The sequence below is a fragment of the Hevea brasiliensis genome, chromosome 4 (genome assembly GCF_030052815.1).
Source record: "Hevea brasiliensis isolate MT/VB/25A 57/8 chromosome 4, ASM3005281v1, whole genome shotgun sequence".
Lineage (NCBI taxonomy): Eukaryota > Viridiplantae > Streptophyta > Magnoliopsida > Malpighiales > Euphorbiaceae > Hevea > Hevea brasiliensis.
The window spans coordinates 5609806-5621487 of record NC_079496.1 but is presented as its reverse complement, the minus strand read 5'-3'; positions in this window follow the sequence as shown (position 1 = coordinate 5621487).

Below are 11682 nucleotides of genomic sequence, written 5' to 3'. Positions count from 1 at the left end.
AAAATGGCTCAAAACACACTTCTATATTTACAATCCATATATCCACAGCTCAATCATATCACACAGCCCCTCCTGGGCCCATCAAATCAATCATCCATCACAATATGTAAAATTTCAATTTAGTTCGTATAATTGACCATTTTTGCAAAAACTGCCTAAATAAGCTCTAAAAATTCTAAAACATTGCCCCGCTGTCCTTAGCAATATTACTAAGCTATTGCAAAAAGAATCATAATTTTCTAAGCTACCACGAATATTTTATGGATTTTTAATCCTATTTAAGCACTAGAAAATTACGAAAAAGCAAGGTTCGGGTTTACCTTTGCCGATTCGGACTTCGGGGACGCGCTCGGGACGTCTGACAATGGGGGGATAGCCAAAACCTCGATCTAATTCGGAGACTTTTCCGGTAACGAGTCTGTCTGGCCGAAAATTCACAGACCCGGACAACTGTCGAATTTCCGCGAATTGAGGATACCTACACGAAGCTCATAAGACGGGGGTTAGTACATAAATTTTTCAGAATTTTCTAAGCTCATTAAATGCTCGGAAAAATATTGCGAAGTTCTGTGGGACCCACCGAAAAACGGTGTCGAAAAAATTCAAAATTTATGTCGCCGCGAAGCTCTCGACGAGTGGAGCGCTCAGGTACTCTCGGTTTTCTCGTGGGGTTTACGGTTTGTGAGAAATCTAGCCCAAAAGTCAAAATGGGCTAAAACTTCCTGTGCAAAAATTGGACAAACCGCTCGATGGATTTCGGTGTTCTTGGTGTTTATGGAAAGCTCTCAACGAGTAGATGAGTTTAGATACAAGACCCGGTCCGATTGGTGGTCGGATCGACCAGATTTTGGCCGGAAAGACGAGGAGTCGCGCGCGCGCTACGCGTCATTTCTGGAGCCGTTTTCCGGCGTTCCAGGCAGCGGTCGGCCATGGGGGAGGGTTGAGGTGGGGCGCCGGCGAGGTGGGGAGGCAGGGGAGGTGGCGGCGCGGCAAGGGGAGGAGGGAGGAGAGAGAAAATAGAGAGAGAAGGGGAGGAGGTCAGACGCGAGCGGGAGGAAGAAGGAAGAAAAAGAAAAAGCCGGTCCGATTCGACCGGTCCGATCCGGTCCGGTTCGATTCAGCCAGTCCGATTCAGGATACAAAATTTTGAATTTTTACTCTGCCTCGGAACCGAAAACGAGGTCCAAAAATTCTGAAAAATTTTCAGAAAACTCAGAAAAATTCGTAGACTCCAAATATATTTTTAGTTTTGCCACGTGGTCTTTAAATTAATTTTTAAAAATCCTCAAAGTTTATATTTTTGAAAAATCGAACCCGATTTTTAAAATCCGAAAAATGTCAAATAATTTCTTAAAATTTAAATAAAACTAAAATATCAATAATACTCATCAAACAATAAAATTTAAAATTTTTGGGGTGTTACATTCTTCCCCCCTTACAGAAAATTCGTCCTTGAATTTTACACAAGGCAGAATAAAGCACATGATTATACATTGAACAGATAATGGTACTTGCTACGCATGTCCCGTTCTGACTCCCAGGTGCACTCTTCCACTGACTGGCTCCTCCACAAAACCTTAACCATAGGGATCTGTTTTGATCTCAGCTGTCTCACTTGGTAGTCCACTATAGCTACAGGTTGCTCCTCAAACATCAAGTTCTCTTTTAGCTCTATTACATCCGGCTGTAGTACATGAGAAGGATCGGGAATGTATTTCCTGAGCATGGAGATGTGAAACACGGGATGAACGTGAGAAAGGTTGGGTGGTAGTTCCAACCGGTAGGCAACTGCTCCAACTCTATCAGTAACCTCAAAAGGTCCAATATACCGAGGTGCCAACTTGCCCTTCTTTCCAAATCTCATGACTCCCTTCATTGGAGAAACCTTCAAGAATAAATAGTCGCCTACTGCAAACTCCACATCCCTCCGTCTAGGGTCTGTATAACTCTTCTGCCTACTGAAAGCTGTTTTCAATCGTTCCCTGATTAAAGGGACTATCTCTGAAGTGTACTGCACTAGGTCTACATCATGCACCTTCGCTTCTCCCATTTCTGTCCAACACAGAGGAGACCTATAGTTTCTTCCATATAGTGCCTCATAGGGTGCCATCCCTATGCTGGAATGATAACTGTTGTTGTAGGCAAACTCCACCAAAGCAAGCTGCTCATCCCATTGACCTCCAAAATCCAAAACACTCATGCGAAGCATGTCTTCCAGTGTTTGGATTGTCCTTTCGGACTGTCCATCTGTCTGAGGGTGGAAAGCCGTACTGAAGTTCAACTGTGTACCAAGTGCTTCCTGCAACTTCCTCCAAAATCGAGAAGTGAACTGGGGCCCTCTATCAGATATTATGGAAGCAGGAATTCCATGCAATCTGACTATTTTCTCGAATGTAGAGTCGGGCGTACTGTGCAACAGAGTATGTAGTCTTCACAGGCAAGAAGTGAGCTGATTTAGTCAGGCGATCTACAATTACCCATATCGAATCATATCCTCACGTGGTACGAGGCAACCCAGTCACAAAATCTATAGTGATCATTTCCCACTTCCATTCTGGGATAGGGAGCTCTTGCAGCTTCCCTAACGGTCTCTGGTGTTCAAACTTCACCTTCTGACAAGTCAAGCACTTGGACACAAAGTCTGCTATGTCTCTCTTCATGCCATTCCACCAATAGTTATCTTTCACATCATGGTACATCTTGGTGGAACCTGGGTGGACATTGTACAGTGTATAGTGTGCCTCTCGCATGATTTCATCTCTGAGATTGTCCACATCGGGCACACATATCCTAGAACCTTGCACTAGGGCGCCATCATTGGCAAATCCAAACTCACCACCTTCACCTTGCTGTACTCTTTCTATGATCTTCATCAATTGTTGGTCCCTGTGCTGGGAAACTCTAACTCTGTCCCTCAATTCTGGCCTCACTGAAAAATGAGCCAACAATACCCCTTCATCTGAAAGATCTAGAATTAAACCTTGATCCATCAACTCATGTACTTCCTGAATCAACGGTCTCTTCTCTACTGAAATGTGCGCCAAACTGCCAGAAGATTTTCTGCTCAAAGCATCTGCTACAACATTGGCCTTCCCAGGGTGGTACTGGATGGTGCAATCATAGTCTTTCAGAAGCTCCATCCATCTCCTCTGTCTCAAGTTTAAATCCCTCTGTTGGAAGATGTACTTCAAACTCTTATGGTCGGTGTATATCTCGCACACTTCACCATACAGGTAGTGTCTCCAGATTTTTAGTGCAAAGACTACAGCCGCCATTTCCAAATCATGGGTGGGGTAGTTCTGCTCATGCCTCTTCAGCTGTCTTGAAGCATAAGCCACTACTTTTCCATTCTGCATCAAAACACACCCTAGGCCAACTCTGGAGGCGTCACAGTACACGGTGTATCCTTCACCACTCATAGGTAGTGTCAACACAGGGGCAGTGGTTAGACACTCCTTAAGCTTCTGGAAACTCTCCTCACAGTCATCTGTCCAAATGAATGGAACATTCTTCCTAGTCAACTTAGTTAGGGGAGCCGCTATCCTGGAGAAATCTTGCACAAAACGCCTATAGTAGCCAGCTAAACCCAGAAAACTTCGCACCTCAGTGACTGTTGTAGGCCTAAGCCAATCAGTTACAGCTTCAATTTTCTTGGGATCCACTTGAATGCCGTCACTAGAAACCACGTGTCCCAAGAATGAGATGCTTTCTAGCCAAAATTCACATTTCAAAAATTTGGCATATAGCTGGTGCTCCCTCAAAGTCTGCAACAACATCCTCAAGTGCCACACGTGTTCTTCCTTGGTCTGAGAGTATACCAAAATGTCATCTATGAGCACGATGACAAAACGGTCCAAAAATGGCTTGAACACCTGGTTCATCAAGTCCATGAAGGCTGCTGGTGCATTAGTGAGTCCAAAAGACATCACCAAGAACTCATAATGACCATATCTTGTCCTGAATGCCGTTTTGGACACGTCCTCATTCCTGATTCTCAACTGATGGTAGCCTGATCGCAGGTCTATCTTGGAAAAGAATCTAGCCCCTTGGAGCTAATCAAACAGATCATCGATCCGAGGAAGTGGATACTTGTTCTTCACAGTCACATTGTTCAGCTGTCTGTAGTCAATACACAACCTCAATGACCCATCCTTTTTCTCACGAATAGAACAGGAGCGCCCCAAGGTGAAGTGCTCGGATGTATAAAACCCTTGTCCAAAAGCTCCTATAGCTGCTCCTTTAGCTCTTTCAATTCTGCTGGGGCCATCCTGTAAGGTGGCATCGATATGGGGTTTGTACCCGGCACAATATCAATGCAGAACTCTATTTCCCTTCCCGGTGGCAACCCTGGAAGCTCCTCAGGGAAGACATCCATGAATTCTCTGACAACAGGAACATTTTCCATGCTGACACCTTCTACAGATGTATCTCTCACCAATGCCAAATACCCTTGACATCCACGCCTCAACATTTTTCTAGCACTAATTGCTGACACCAAATTATATGGAGCCACGCTCCTGTCACCATCAAAGCTAAACTCTTCCACACCAGGTATGTGGAAATATACCTTTTTGTTCCTGCAGTCTAAAGTGGCATAATGAGTTGCCAACCAATCCATCCCCAAGATTACATCGAAATCTATCACTGGTAGAGGAACCAAGTCTGCTGGGAAGATCTTTCCATCCACTACCACTGGGCTACCCAGAAAAACCATATCTACATCTATGTTGTCACTAAGTGGGGTAGCTATCGACAAAGGGCATTCTAAAGTTGTAGGGTTTCTACCCAACCTCATGGCAAACACAGGGGAGACAAATGAGTGCGTAGCACCCGGATCTATCAAAACACGAGCCTCATAGGAACAAACCAGAAGAATACCTACCACAATTGCATTGGAAGCCTGAGCATCCTGGTGGGTCAGGGTGAAAACCTGAGCTTGACCCCTACCCTAAGTGGCAGAACCCTGATACTGACTTCTACCTCCTGATCTGCCTCCAAATCCACGTCCCCCTTGTCCTCGACCTTGTTGGCCACTGAACTGACTGCCTGCCATGCTGGAAGCACTAGGATACAACTGTCGAGGAACATTTGCAATAGAACCTTATGACCCCATCTGTGGCTCGCTGAACACGGGGCATTCCCTAGCAAAGTGACCTGGTTGGCCACACCTGAAGCATACTCCTGAACCCATCAAACAAGGTCCTGAATGTCCCCTTCCACACTGTGCACAAGGTGCCAAGGAGGATCCTGAACCAGACCCAGAACTGCTGTATCCCGAACTGTGACCACTGCTGGATCTGTATCCTGGTCTGAACCCTCGAGGTTTGTGTCTAAAACCACTCTTCTTATTCCTACTCTTTCCTCTGTAATTACTCTGGCCACCACTATCCTGAGTACCCATTTGGGGAACACCGGTAGAACCCTCTGCTCTGTTTTTCTTTGCTCTTCCGCTGTCATCCACAGCATAGTTAATCTCAATCTGTCTGGCTTGATCAACCACCACATCAAAAGACTGATCAGACATCATGGCCAGGTTTGCATACCTCCTGTCAAGCCCCTTTAGGAATCTCTTCACCTTCATAGTTTCTGTAGCTACTGCTGTAGGGGCATATCTGCTCAATTCCAGAAATTCTGTAGCATATTCATCTACAGACCTGCCATTCTGTCTTAAGGCCTCAAAGGCCCACTGCTTCTGATCTCTGAAGCTTTCTGGCACAAACCGATTGATGAACAGTTCCACAAACTGAGCCCACGACAAACCCTCCATCCGAGGTAACACGTAGTCATTCATCCATTGTCTAGGCATAGGCCCCATGACATGCTGTATACACTCTATTAGTCTTCTATCAGTCAACTGCAATTCTGTTCCTGCCTGTCTGCAGGAATCCAAAAACCGATATGCATCGTCTGACACATCATAAGTACCAGGCACCAACTTCTTGAAATTTATGATCTGTTTGTAAGGTTCTCCTCTTGGTGCGGTGGACTGCTGCTGCTGTGGAGGGTGGACCATATACTGCGCCATCATATCGATGGTCCTCTGCAACCCAGCTAGAGTAGCTGCCATGGGGTCCATGGGACCCTGTGCCATAAAAGACTGATCCTGTACTGGTGGCAGCTGCTCTTCTACTTGAGCAGCTCTAGGCCTCCTACCCCGCCTCCTCGGGGCAGGCGCCTCATCCTGTGCTGACACCTCGTCAGGCACATCTGGTTCTGGTGCAGTGGCAGCTCTCCTGCTTCTACGCATTTTCCTGAAATTCAGCAGCATTAGCCCACAAAATTCAAAACTGCACATTACACAGCTCTATAGACTCATATTTACACACAATATATGGAGCAGAAACTAGAAGCAAAGATGACAATGCAAGACGAATGTGAACCCTATTTTCCGCATGTGACTCCTAGTAGACTCTTCCCAACACTTTAGACAATTATTCCCTATGAATCTGGAGCCTAAGCTCTGATACCACATTTGTCACGACCCAACCTATGGGCCGGACCGGCACTAGGACCTGGGCCAACCTAAAGCCCCCGAGGCCCGTAGTAAGCCTAACTATTCATTAACCCAATTCTAAGGCCCATTTGGGCCCAATTTCAAAAAACCAACCGGACAGAGTCCGGCCATAAAGTGGACCTTTCAACGGGGAGTTTTTGACTCACCCGACCTGCAAACATAATATACAATCCATTGGGGAGCTCAGCTCACCCTCCACATACTCATATCATCATAAAGATAAATGAGAGCTCAGCTCCCTCATCCAGTCCATCAAACATGCATATAAAAATTTTATAGGTCCACAATAAGAACTTATATTACAAGCCCAATTTAAATGAAGGTTTCTAACACATGTGGAAATTCTAAAAATTCGTAGAATTACATAAATATTGATAAACGACCTGCGAGGGAGAAAAGCAGGTTAACCTCAAAAAAATATCCTCCTGTAGCCTGAAAAAATATTGAACAGGAGTGAGCGTTCGACTCAGAGAGTAAAATATCAATTTTAACCATAATCTCTATAACTATCTAAAGCTAATGCACCCTGTAGAGTGAAATGCAACATCAGTAATATTTTCACGTCATAACATCAAAAAGGTAATTTGGAGCACTCGCACACCCAGTAATATCAATCATAATATATGGGAGCTGATCCCCTATACAGCCCTCTTAAATCCAACTTGGTGCCAACGAAGAACTCAAGCCGGACTTTTGCTTAATAAACCAAATCGGGGGTCCTAGCGAAGAACTCAAGCCGTGACTACCCCCCGAAGGATTGGGTCCCAGCGAAGAACTCAAGCCGTGACTACCCGTCCTGTCCATAGTCCACACCACATCACACGCACACCAACGCACGCACACTGCTCCAAATTACCACAACAACATCCATGGCACGTTAACAGTTATGAATGCAACATAAATCGTGCCTAGAGTTTAACTATATAAATATATGCATATAAGTGATGCATGGGCATGCTTGAACATATAATAATATCGAAATTACAATTAAAATTAATATTTTACTCACTGACTTGACAACGGTCACTGTAGCGGCTGGGCGGAGGAAGAAGGCTGTCCCAATTCACCTGACAATTACATTACAATTATTTAATACAAATGACTCAATACAAACAAAGAAAAAGACCAAATACTTCCTAAGTCGTGCCGAAAATCCGGCAGAGTCTCCCCTATACCTAGGACCTACCCAACCTGCAAAATGGCTCAAAACACACTTCTATATTTACAATCCATATATCCACAGCTCAATCATATTACACAGCCCCTCCTAGGCCCATCAAATCAATCATCCATCACAATATGTAAAATTTCAATTTAGTTCTTATAATTGACCATTTTTGCAAAAATTGCCTAAATAAGCTCTAAAAATTCTAAAACTTTGCCTCGCGGTCCTTAGCAATATTACTAAGCTATTGCAAAAAGAATATGTAAAATTTCATATCACACAGCCCCTCCTGGGCCCATCAAATCAATCATCCATCACAATATGTAAAATTTCAATTTAGTTCTTATAATTGACCATTTTTGCAAAAACTGCCTAAATAAGCTCTAAAAATTCTAAAACTTTGCCCCGCTGTCCTTAGCAATATTACTAAGCTATTGCAAAAAGAATCATAATTTTCTAAGCTACCACGAATATTTTATGGATTTTTAATCCTATTTAAGCACTAGAAAATTATGAAAAAGTAAGGTTCGGGTTTACCTTTGCCGATTCGGACTTCGGGGACGCGCTCGGGACATCTGACAATGGGGGGATAGCCAAAACCTCGATCTAATTCGGAGACTTTTTTGGTAACGGGTCTGTCTGGCCGAAAATTCACAGACCCGGACAACTGTCGAATTTCTGCGAATTGAGGATACCTACACGAAGCCCATAACACGGGGGTTAGAATATAAATTTTTCAGAATTTTCTAAGCTCATTAAATGCTCAGAAAAACACTGCGAAGTTCCGTGGGACCCACCGAAAAACGGTGTCGAAAAAATTCGAAATTTATGTCGCCGTGAAGCTCTCGACTAGTGGAGCGCTCGGGTACTCTTGGTTTTCTCGTGGGGTTTACGGTTTGTGAGAAATCTAGCCCAAAAATCAAAATGGGCTAAAACTTCCCGGGCAAAAATTGGACAAACCGCTTGATGGATTTCGGTGTTCTTGGTGTCTATGGAAAGCTCTCGACGAGTAGATGAGTTTAGACACAAGACCCGGTCCGATTGGTGGCCGGATCGGCCGGATTTTGGCCGGGAAGTCGAGGAGTCGCGCGCGCGCTGCGCGTCATTTCTGGAGCCGTTTTCCGGCGTTCCAGGCAGCGGCCGGCCGTGGGGGAGGGCTGAGGTGGGGAGGCAGGGGCGGTGGCGACGCGGTAAGGGGAGGAGGGAGGAGAGAGAAAAGAGAGAGAGAAGGGGAGGAGGTCAGACGCGAGCGGGAGGAAGAAGGAAGAAAAAGAAAAGGCCGGTCTGATCCGGTCCGGTTCGATTCGGCCAGTCCGATTCATGATACAAAATTTTGAATTTTAACTCTGCCTCGGGACCGAAAACGAGGTCCAAAAATTCAGAAAAAATTTTAGAAAACTCAGAAAAATTCGTAGACTCCAAATATATTTTTAGTTTTGCCACGTAGTCTTTAAATTAATTTTTAAAAATCATCAAAGTTTATATATTTGAAAAATCGAACCCGATTTTTAAAATCCGAAAAATCTCAAATAATTTCTTAAATTTTAAATAAAACTAAAATATCAATAATACTCATCAAACAATAAAATTTAAAATTTTTGGGGTGTTACATAAATGATCCAGTCTAGAGGTCCAACCAGACCCTTCTGAATAGACTTTTGTGAGAAAATCTTGCACAGTCGTTTCTCGATATACTGGGGGATTTTCTTTTGACAACAACTCCCTCCTCGGTCCAAAAACTGCAGACCAAACTTCTTTCTCATTATGCATTCCAAAAAACATAACCCACTGAGATTCTTGGACCGGCTTTGTTCGCTAATACTCTGTGATATACGATTTTGAAATTGTCATTGGTGATTAGTTACAAAAGAAAAATATGAAAACTATTTAGATAAGATTCTTTTTTTAAATTTCTTTATAGATAGGGGCGGCTACGGTCCATTTTTGAATTGAAACCAAATTAGAATCGGCTCGATCAAAATCGGTTAAAATAGAACCAGCTTTAAATCAGATTGAAACTACACTTTTACGGTTTGGTTCAGATTTATAATTTTAGCAACTGTGAACTGACGGCTTCAAACCGGATTGAACTGAGTGTTCCAAACTGGATCTAACCAGCAGTTTAAATACAAAATGACTTAATAAATACCTCACCCCACTCCTAATTTATTTACATAAATCTCAAATTATCTTCTCATTTATTCTCTATTTAATTTTAAATACTCTTTCAATTTCTCTAAACAATTATTTTCTTTACTCTTTTTAAATCTAATACTCTCTTAATTTTCCTACTTTATTATTTTATAGACTCACTGAAATTTTCAATAATATATCTATTACTCTATTACTATTTTATATCTTTAAAATTTTCTAATACCTTTTATTTTATATTTTTTCCTCATTTGTGCTTTTTTCTAATTACCAAATTTTATCATACGATTATAAGAAAAAAGGGCAAGCAATAAAAGTAAAAATTTTGATTCCTCTATATTCCAAGAGGATAAGTAGGCAAAATTAAGTTCATACATTTTTTTTCAATTTTTTTAAAAAAATTATTTTCATCTCTAATTTTTTAATAAAGTCCAAGTCTTTTCTTATTAAATTTTTCTTAAAGATAAATTAATTTTTTTTCTTATTTTTTTTTATTGATAGATTTCTAAAAAAAATTAAAATATTTTTATAAATATAACATAATTCCAAATTAATAAAATTTTCCTTCAATTTTTTTTTTTGTCTAAACCACCCCTAAATAAACCTCCAAACCGTTTTGAACTGGCTTTTTTCGAGCCGCCCTTAAAACCGTTTTAAATCGATGCTCGCATTGGATCTAGCGATTTAAAAACCGTCTTTCAAACTATTTCATGACGATTCAGGTTCATAATTTCATTAAACTTGAACTAGAAATTCAGGAACCATAACCGGCGGCTTCTAAACCGTGGCCCCCTAATTACAGCACCTAAATTCAATGTAAAAGTAAAAGAATGCTGCCTGTGACATATCTTCCAAGTTAATTACTAAAGCACCAGAAATTGGAGTAACATCAAACCATTGATCTTCATGGAGTACTTGAAGTCCGCCCAATTGATCATGTAGAAGAATTGAAAAGAAGGCAATATCTGTATGCTTGTTGATGCCCAATTTCAAAGATGGTTCAGGACAAGCTGTGTAGTAATTGCAAATAAAATAAAGTCCCTCTGCGCACCCCATGTATTTCAAGTGGTCGGGATGAAGTCCAAGAGCTTCAGATAGCAATTCTAATATTGTCAATCCTAATTGCATCACTTTGTTTGAGTAATTAACCATTACATGTCCGCACGCAGAGCAGAATAGTAGACCACATGAGAAATAAAATACTTTGTCGAATTAATGTTACTTTAATCTGTCATCATCAATCAAGACATCTAATTTTACTTATGTAAATTCTTTTATTGGTCAACCACATAACTGCAAACCGCTGGCAATTTTTCAGGATTGGGAGGAAGAGGAGCCATAAGACAATATAATGAATCCCTCCAGGTAGCTGCCTTGGCTTGGAAAAAAATCAAAGTTTGTATTATAAATCACCTTCCTAGTCTCATCCCGTGTAAAGAAGTGTTTCTTCACCTCAGTGTCTTGCTCATGAAATCTTCGCATCCCATCAATCACATCATCCAAAAGTGTTGCTGGAATTCCATGATTTATCATCTGAAAGAATCCCCATCTCTCGCAAGCTTCTCTAACCTTGTCAATTATATACCTTTCTACGAAGGCTTGGATCTCTTTCGACGCCTTCCAAATCAATGATGGGTGCGCTATATTTCTTGGGACCTGCACGAGGCTTGTCATTGATCTTGTTTGATCATGGATAAAACTCCTGGGGATCTTTGTAATTCCAGCATCTACAAGGCCCTTAACACCGGCCTTTGTATCGTCGAAGGCCTTTAGTTGAGTATGCCTGTCGTAATTAGATTCCAGCTGCTGAAAATTGCCTAAAGTGGTATCCATGATATTTTGGTTCTGGTGG